General features: G+C 37.8%; 1 non-coding gene across 2 annotated transcripts; it reads right to left on the bottom strand.

The window, feature by feature from the left end:
- Positions 1-334: 334 nt before the first annotated feature.
- LOC109196542 (uncharacterized) lies at positions 335-8,655 on the bottom strand. Of its 2 annotated transcripts, XR_003215979.1 has the most exons (9): positions 8,358-8,655; positions 6,347-6,604; positions 5,970-6,248; positions 5,174-5,820; positions 4,816-4,933; positions 4,329-4,349; positions 4,155-4,253; positions 2,420-2,443; positions 335-2,320 (listed from the first exon to the last, which is right to left on the bottom strand). It is a non-coding gene; the product is annotated as an uncharacterized LOC109196542 (transcript). The 2 variants fall into 2 exon arrangements; XR_003215980.1 differs by lacking the exon at positions 4,329-4,349.
- Between the last annotated feature and the right edge of the window lie 567 nt (positions 8,656-9,222).

The raw sequence follows: 9,222 nt of genomic DNA, 5'->3' as shown, positions 1-9,222 counted from the left end.
TAAGATGGTTCACTGAAGAGGGGACACATGATAGATAACTGAAGTGAGCAAAAAGTAATGAGGTACCAACTGTGGAACTGATAAATCTTATTATTTCAATCAGAGATATAAGATGCATCAACTACCAGGTCCTTACTGATTTGTTCTTCACTTATTTTTAAGTAACAGCACAAATTTATTATTAAAGTCCTTCCATATTCTATTCAACAGAGAATCCCACTGACATTGGAGCTGCAATCGTTGTTCTAGTTATCGTTTCCATTGCAGTTGTGGTAATCGTGGCAGCCGTGGCAGCTGTGGCAGTCGTTACCAAAGAGGAAAGGTGAGATCTCAGTTGTGGAAATGCAGAGTTTATTTTTTGAATTTGTGTTTTAATCCATACTCCCAAATTTGCACTTTTTAAAAATATATACAGCCAGCTCAAAAATCAAAACACACAAACAGGTTATAGAATTTGGCATTTAGTATGTGAAGAAGAAATATGTTCTTTTTGAATGCAGCTGTCCAAATCCCATAAATCCCATCCCACATATATAATATAGATCAAACATAAAAAGTTTATAAGTTAGACAGATTAAAAAAAATGTTATATTTACTTTGTCACTTCATGTCATTTCTGATAATTATGTATTATTCATGGCTTTTTGCTAATGCTGCTTCTCTATATTTATCTTCTAACTGGTTTGACCGACACTGCTCACTTGTTGAGCGGGGCAGTGTTTGTAAACACAAAAAGATAATCACTTTGTATTATACCTTTAAAAAGGCTAGAACATATCCAGACACAACAGTTCCAGACAGTAGATTGCCTTCGTGTGGCCGTCTTCACCACTTCGGGAAATGTTCCCACTCACCTCATGGAAACGCTTACATCAAGTATGCCTCAATGAATTTTGAAGTGATTAACAATAACGGTGGAGCTACTCATTATTGAGTTCATGTTTGGAACTTTGATTTCTGTTTTGGGGAGTTTATGGGTTTTTTTGCAGGTGTGGTCCTAAACTTCTGATCAGCTGTAAAACAGCCTGTTTCAGTTTAAGTGTTGGTTTCGATAAATTGCATGCTCAAAAAATGTTTTGTCTCATTTCTTCTTGTTGCGTGTTGAAGCTCGACTTGGAACCTTGTGAAGATCCAACCATGCAAAATATGATTTTTTTTGCCATTTTTCAACTGGTCTTTAAACTTTTGATCGGGACTGTATGACAAGTCGCACTGACAAAAATCTGCTGTGAGCCCTAAAGGGAGATTTACAGAGTCTCTGCTGCCATCTCGTAGACTTAGGATGAAAACTTTTTTTTTTTTTTTAAACAAATCAAGCTTTGAAGAAATGACAGCCATAAACCCATTTCCATTTCTGCTCTAACATTACTTACTACTCAAACATCCCCATAGTTTTATTTGTGTCAGGGACCTGGATCTGAGTGATCCAGGGTCCATGAGCAGTTATGGACTGATATATGATGTATGTTTGCTGCACTGTGCTGCTATTCTTGTGTTCTCCATGCTTGTATGTATAGGCAAGTGGGTGTGTCTGTGAGTGTGGCTGAGCACTGGGTTTCAGGCAGGCCTGGTAGGTGTGTCCCATCTGGAGGCTGGCCACGCCTGAAGCGGATGATCACACACACCTGCAGCTAATGAAGCCTCATCGGGGAGCTACTTAAGAGTGTGGCCGAGCGCTCCTCGGCGCGGGATTGTTGTGTGAGACTCCACGTCAGTGGTCTTTGTGAGGCAAGTTAAGTGAGTGCATGCCTGCAGTGGTTGAGTATCCTGATGGTTGCTTCTTTGTTATTTTATCCAGGAAGGAGCGTGGAAGACAAGAGCAGTGAGCACGGGGTGGCGGGACACACAGGAGTGGAAGAGCACGGACTTGTGGGTGGAAGACACGACAAGGGAGTCAAGGGAACACACGGGGACTTATTATTCTGTGGATTATTTACACCACTGTAAATAAATGCACTGTTTATCATAAAGAGTCCAGCATTTGGGTCCTTCTTCCTCACATCCCCACGGTTGGCCAGTGCTAACCGTGATAATTTGTGAGTCTACACAGTTATGAATCCACAGTACAAAGATAAATTCAAAACACAGTTTGCACTGAAATAATATACAAACACAGCCTTGTGTTTGCATTCAAGTAGTGAGCCATATAATGTCCATTCAACAAGTCAGCGAAAAAATAGGGTGCACATCAATCAACAGTAAATAAAAAAACAAATGCATTAATGCTTCAATAATGTAAAGTCAAGGTCTTATAATTACGTCCTGTTTCAGGGTCCCCATTGTATTCCAGGTAATGGCTCTCTCCATTTCAACGCATAATCTACCAGAAGAACGAATGGTTATCACAAAGACTTTTAAAAATCTTCACCTTAATAGCATAGATCACATAAGAAAGAATAACAGAATATGCTTTACTTACCAGATCGAAGAATTACGGAGAAATCTGAAACACAAAAAATTAATGTCTCTGTCCCCTTGTTGAACTCTCTCCTACCACACTTAGAGGTTTATAAAAACATTTATTCTAATACTGTTTCCACTTTGATTGTAATCTTAACACTTTTCCCTTGTTGTGTCAAAGTACTGAAATATACAGGAAATGACAATCCAGCCTGAACAACATTATGTTCAATTATAGTTAAACAAAAGTATAACTTCTGTCAACATAACCCTTATAAGACTACATATCAGAATATAATGTAAACATCAGGTAGGCAACAATACATGACATACATTATTATACCATGTCATTATTTAACAAAAATGCAGAAGCAGTCCTGTGAAAATCTAAGTACACCCTTACTGCTTTAATAGGAGTTAAGATAGTAAGTAACAGCCAGATGCTGCTAATTAAATACATGTGATTAACTGATTATAAGTAAGTGTGAACACCTATCAAAGCAGAACAATTTTTTCAGATTGCTGGTCTGGAACATTCATTGTCAATCATTTTATTCTGTTCATTCACTGTATTGTTGGAAACCATTGCCAAGCTTTGCAATGTGTGGACGTTCTAGCAGATTCACTAGAAGGGCAAATGGTGTGTAAGGTTGTGGAGTAGACCCAGATGCAGACAAGGAAAACCATTAACTTAACTGAAACTAACTTATATTGTAGTTGTGGCAGCAAACAGATAATGCTGTAGGAAACGTAAGTTCAATAATCCAAAAAATAGCATGGAGCAATGCAAGGACCGACAAACAGTACAAAACCACAATGAACAGTTGGAGATAGAGAGAATAAATAGAGCCATAGGACAACAAGCAGATGGCCAATAGGTGGGAAAACAGCTGACAACAATTAAGGAGGACAAGACATGGAAAAATTAAACAGCACACAGGGGACAAAGACTAAAAAAATAAAATGGGAAATAACAAAAAACTGAAACACAAACAGGGATGACGATGACTTGACAATGGGAACAGAGAACTGCTGATAACTGTAATAAGGAATTAATACAAACCAGAAGTCAAGAACACAACCCAGCTAATCATGGTATTAAGAATAGAGATCAAAACACAAATTGTCACTCTAAGGGGAACTAGAAACAAACACAAAGGAGAAAACAGCCTGAGCAAAAGCATAATATTAAACCAAGCCTAAATTAGTTAAAACAGAGAACAGACAGAAATTGTAAGAATGGAAAACGCTGGTTGAAAACCCAGGATCATGACGCTGTGCCATGTTCACACAAAAACAAACAAACCAAGAGCTAGATTTTTTACTTTACAGGCCTCAGTTACCATTCTAATGTTAAAGCTGATAACAAAACAATTAGAAAAAGACCGAACAAGTAGTTTTAAAGGATTACCAGGAGATAGTCTCTTCTCATTAAAAAGAGTAAAACAGCAGAACTGTTGATAAAACTCTGGCTCTCTTCCATAATGTGTCTTCTGGCCCGTTTCCCTCTGTTTGTCCCCACCCTCAACTGGTTGCAGCAGATAACTGCTCCTTCCTGAGTTTGGTTCTTCATGTCAAAAATGTGTTTTTTTCTTCCCAATGCCACCAAATGCTTATTCATAGGTTGTCGACAGATTTTAGGGGTTTCCTCTGTATTATTTTGAGGTCTCTTTTTAATTTTTGCACTGACCTGAGGTTGTATTTATATAATGTATATAATGTGAAGATTTGAGTTAAATGTTTTGTTTGCTTACCAGTATTTGTTTTATAAAAGTGAACTCCAGTTAAACAACAAAGGATGAGAGCAAGAACCAGTGCAGCGATGGGGGAGTACTTCAAAGTCTCCAAGTCTTCTGGAAAAATAAGGTTTTTACTCAACAAATTATCTAACTCAGTTTTTATTTCAAATGAATGTAACTCATGCTTACTCTTTTGATTGCTTTCGTCAACTGGAATCGCAGGCAGAAACAAACAAACAAACAAACAAAGTGTTAATCACCATATCCAGTCTTCAAAAATATATAATGACATAAGTCTTGACATCAAATTTATGTTATACTGCAGATAGTCACCACAGGTTTGATTGATTCATATCTGATTCATCATTAAAGTTTTTCTGTTGAAATAATTTTAATTTGGGGTATTTTAAACTGATGAAAATTCTATAAATGATTGTAGATGGCAAACAAACTCAAACCATGATTTTAAACCTTAGATATAAAAAGTTAAACCAACAACTGAACAACAAATTAAATCTAACTCTCTTTAATATTTTAATATATGTTTGTTCTTTTAACTTTTCTTTCACAACATCATTAATGCTTTGGATTTAGATGAACTGTTTTTGGGTGGTAAACTGAATCAATAAAATTTTATAATCGTTTAATGAAAATACCATATACATATACACATCACCTGTAATCTTGTACACGATGAAAACAAGGACTGTGATGAGCAGAACAAAAAAAAAACCCCACAAAAACTTTGAGGTAATAATCATTGTTCTCTTCGGGACTTGTACAGATTAAATAATCTGGAAAGACAAGACATCCATCAATCCAAAGTTGTGTATCTGTATAGATGTATAACAGTTATTACATCCACACTACCACACAAAAAAATGCTTTTGTATTTGTCTGCTGGTCTACGTCTTTGCCAAGGATTTATAATGAAAACATGAAGCATGTAGATTTCTTAGGTTTAAAGTTATTACTTTCCCAAGATCTGGTCCTGAACACACACACTAAATCCATTATTTTGGGTTCACTCTTACCTCTGTTACTCTTGATCACTTTTTGGTCCAGTTTGATGATGATGTCTTCTTTGACAGCAGAAAGCTGAAACACACAGTCATACCTTGACCAATCCTCAGGTGTGATGTGACGGCCAGTGGGCTGGCCTTGTGTTTTGCTTTTGCTTTTACCTGTTTTTGCAGGTAGGTGGAGCTGACCCAATTACAGATGCAGCACACCTGAGTAGGCCAGTCCCAGTGCATATAAAAGACACTTTGACTGAACCAGCTGGGTCTCTCTTGCTCTGACTGGCTCTGTCTCTGGCTCCCGTCTTGTTCGTTTGGAAGTTTCAGTTATGGCTGTTATGTCCTTTACATTGTGTTTAAGTTACTTTACCTTATTTTCATTAAATATGTTTTACAGCCTTTAGAAGCCTGTGTGTGGTCTCCCATTTGTTTGTCACTTCCTATGAGCCGGGTTGTGACAGTGACTGATGAAAGTTTTAGGACTACATTAATTTGGAACGTCCTGTCCTGATTAGGGTATATCTGTTCACGGTCCGTCAATTGATAAAGTTTTTTTCCATCTTTCCTCCAGAACATGACGGCTCGGTCAGGATAGAAACCTGTAGCGTGGCAGCTGACTGGAGAGGAGGGAGTCTTCTGGAGGAGAGACACTGAGGGCCAGTCTAAAGAGAACGAAATAAGGCATTATACCTTAATAGAGAACAGCTTTGTGTTTTGCATATATATTCCTTTATTCCTTTCATTTGAAATGAAAGGAATAGGCCCTGTAGATATTGTTTCCCCAAAACAGCGTTATGTGATGGAAACTTACCTGTTCGTTGTAGAAAATATTTTCCATAGTCCAGATACTTTTTTAGCCATTTAGAACACACATTTGTGAGGTAATGGTTAATATCTGCTATTCTAATTTGCTGATTGTCTAACTTGTGTTTGACAATGCTAGCACAAGGAGTTGAAATGAGCCATGTCTGTGTCTCCTGGTTAAATTCCATAAGGTCTTCTCCATCATAACCATATCGATCAAAACCTTTGACCTCTTCAGTCTCATTGTCCCATTCACATCCATACATTCTCTGAAGGGTGTGAACACCTGAGGGACAGAAGGAAGAAAGAAAGAAGATATCAAACCAAGCTTGTTCTGCTTGGGCAAAGCAAAAGCTTCTGAACATTTTAGCTTTACAACAATACCTTCAGTTTGGCTGCAACTCCTTCTCAATACATTTAATGTGTCTTTAAAAAAATGTTGACTATGAAGACACTCTTGAGTGTACAAGTCGTTGTGTTCTTGATTGCTTTTCATGAATTCTTTAAGCCAGTTTGGTTTTGGTTCTGCTTTGTTAAGGTTGGTATTGCAGTGCACCAGCTCAGTTTCATCAGCCCACAGGACACCCACAAAGTCTTGGACTCCAGATGATTCAATGAAAATCAACTTCAGGGAGTGTTTCACTGCATGAAATAAATAAATAAAAATAATATAGATTTGAGGTTGTTTTATATGTTTATTTCCATTTTGCTTAAGAAAAACAAGACTGCAATATTTCTCCTGTTTTAAGAATAGTATTTATTTTAAATATCTAAAAGTAATTTCAATATATTTCCTCGTTCAAGAAATCAGGAACACACACACACACACACACACACACACACACACACACACACACACACACACACACAAGAATATTCTGCTAAAACAAAATTATGTCTCCCGTTCTCGTCTGATCTCATCTCGAAGTGGCATTAGTCACTTATTGCTGTGCTCAGTGAAAGATGATTCTGATACGAAAAGCTTGTTTTTAACTTTACTATAAATGTATAAAGCGTCAGTTTTGTTTTCTCCTGAGAACCATTCTAGTGTGTGAATTAAAGATTGTGAAGGGGAGAAATATTTTCCTGCTATTATTTGCTGCTATTTTGATAATCATCATTACCGTTTCATGTTAATAGTGATGTTGCTTTCCTAGATGCATTCAGATGTTCAAACATATTGGTATCATATTAGTCTTTATTACAAGGTCCAAGAAGAACCACTTTAAACGGTTGAGTTGAATCTATAGTTGTAAATGTTTTTAATACTTCTATGATCTCAGGGTTTCTGTGTAGAGGGCAGAGACAGGAAAATACACTCTGTGCCAAAATGAGACAGGAAACGAAACGCGTCTGCAGAGCATGTTTTTGCAGAAGTGAAACTGAAGCCAGAGTTTAAGTGCAAGCCAAAGAGCAGGGTGTTATTATGCATGTATCGTTGATTAACACACACACTTAGTTAGAGGGATCACTGATAGGGGAAAGTTCAAATTGCTTTGCTTGGGGTTACTTTTAGACTATATTAGGAGGAGCAAACATATTGGCAGATCTGAGAAGGAAAACCTGTGTTATGAAAATGATTTTAATCTTTTATACATGATTGCATTTGAGCTTATTAAAGAGCTGTGGCTCCTGGTCACGTGAAGGTCAGAAGTGTAACGGGTGAGATGTGAGAGCATTTAAGGGCGAGACATATACATACAGACACAAATAGTGAGAGGTCATGACACGTACGCAGTACACAGCATGCACGCGCCCTCGCACGTGCACGCACACACACATACACACCATGGTGGATCTATTTTGGTAGGGCAGAAGTGCAGAAGTGTGCCGACGTACTTAGAGGAAGTGCAACAGATGAGCGACAGCGAAGACGAGCTGAGGGGAAGCACCTGGCGTTGACCCGAAGAAGATGTTCTGTTTTAGACTATGTTAAAGTTCATGGAACATTTTGTGGTTTGGATTGACGTAAGCTGTACTATTGTCTGTTTTGCAAAAGAGGGGGCTTTGTTGTCTCAACCCTATAAAACCTTGTCTAATGATTGTAAGTTCAGTTCGACGCTGAAATCTGCACAGCGGTCGGACTCACACATGTGTTTATTAAAATACTGTCTAATTGCACACCGGACTGGATCTGTGGTTATTTATGGATTCTTCTCTCAACATTGAACCTTAACAAGATATATCAATATTATTGTCATTGCATAAATGTTTTTAATTCTAGGAAATAACAAGTATTTGTGTATGCAGGTATTTAAAATTTTGCAGTTTACGCCGACGATTTTTGTAATTACCACAAATGAAAGTGAAAGTAGTTAGATGTCCTCTCCGTGTAAAACTCACAGTTTCAATTCCAAGAGACAGTTTTAAAAAATTACATAAAATACGAGCTTACCTGGAGATACTACATGACTTAAGAGGGAGAACGCCGCAATGAAGTGAATAATCATTACTGCAGTTTCTTGGTGACTTCCAATGGTGACATCTGTTTATCTGGGAAGTCGGTGCATTTTTCAGAACTTGTCTCGATACTTCTCCCAACTAATCAAGTATAATACAACTCAAATAGTAATACTCGAGTAACATTACTTGAGTATGTGAGTAAGTTGTGGATGGCGCAGGACAAGAAGGTAACGTACTTGGTATCAGTGGCGGTTTTTGATATCGGCGACAGTTGCCCAGTGCGTCACCGTGTCTGCCAGAAAGTGATTGCCCTCCGCGGGAGCGCGCGCAGCCGCTTAAAGCTGCAGCGCCCGGATTACTTGCGTTGACAGCTACTTCCGTGCAACTGATATAACGTGGAAAAAACCCCAAACACATTTATAACTTTGTTGTTAGTCAAAGGTATGCATTTATGGAACTTTAACGTTAAGGTTATGTGATTGTAATCACAGATGCATGTCCATCAACTATCAGGTGCTTTCTGATTTGTTCCTCACATTGCAGGTGTGGCATTTGTTTATTTCAAAATTAAGGAAGTCGTGAAATCTCAAATGGGGAAACACTGTATTTAGTTTATTTAGTTTCTGTTTTAATCCATACTGAGGAATTTAGCATAGGTCCAAACACACACAGTTTGAAATAAGTCTAAGTCTCAGAGCTACAGTGAAATGACTGTATAACAGTAGACTGAAGATCGTACAGGACATGATCATGTCTTCTATCTTTAATATCTGCATCTATGACATGGATGAGTAAAGAGCTGCAGGTCTCCAAAGCTACTTAGAACAGGAACAGGATTTTTCACTTCTGTTTTATAC

The sequence above is a fragment of the Oreochromis niloticus genome, linkage group LG22 (assembly GCF_001858045.2).
Source record: "Oreochromis niloticus isolate F11D_XX linkage group LG22, O_niloticus_UMD_NMBU, whole genome shotgun sequence".
In the NCBI taxonomy this organism is placed as follows: Eukaryota; Metazoa; Chordata; class Actinopteri; order Cichliformes; family Cichlidae; genus Oreochromis; species Oreochromis niloticus.
Note: the sequence above shows the minus strand (reverse complement) of the source record. Positions and strands in the feature narration are given on the sequence as shown.